A 530-nucleotide genomic window follows, 5' to 3' on the forward strand; every position below is an offset into this window, starting at 1 on the left:
GTGCTCCAAGCGGTGGAGTTGGAGGAGGGCTTGCACCAACCACCCGTGTGGCGAGGTCGAGGGGGGTAAATGGGAGAACGGGAAGGAGAAGTGAGAAGGGGCGGCGGCTTAGATGATGGAAAAGCGGGATGACATCATGGCAAAGGAGGAGGCGAGTGCCAAGTGCAACGGGCTCAAGGAGGAAAAGAAGGAAGAGAGGTTTAACACGTTCATGCATATTGGAAAAAAAAGAAGGTGGATCTTGAGGAGAAGAAGCCTGTATCCAGCAAGCATGTGAGAAGTCCAAGGTCCTGTACATGAAGGCCGACAACTTGGATCTTAATGTGACGAAGTTTGTTCACCAATTGCGTAGCGGCATCTTTGCACACTATGTGGAAAAGGAGGGGCAAAAATGAGACATTCGGTTCGGACATCCGGTCCTTTTGTTTGTTTGATGGATGTGGTTTGTGAAACTTGTTGAACATCTGGTGCTAGTGCTTTTAGTTGCATTTGTTCGCAAGTACATAATGTATCGTCGAAGCTATTAATAG

The sequence above is a fragment of the Triticum aestivum genome, chromosome 5D (genome assembly GCF_018294505.1).
Source record: "Triticum aestivum cultivar Chinese Spring chromosome 5D, IWGSC CS RefSeq v2.1, whole genome shotgun sequence".
NCBI lineage: Eukaryota > Viridiplantae > Streptophyta > Magnoliopsida > Poales > Poaceae > Triticum > Triticum aestivum.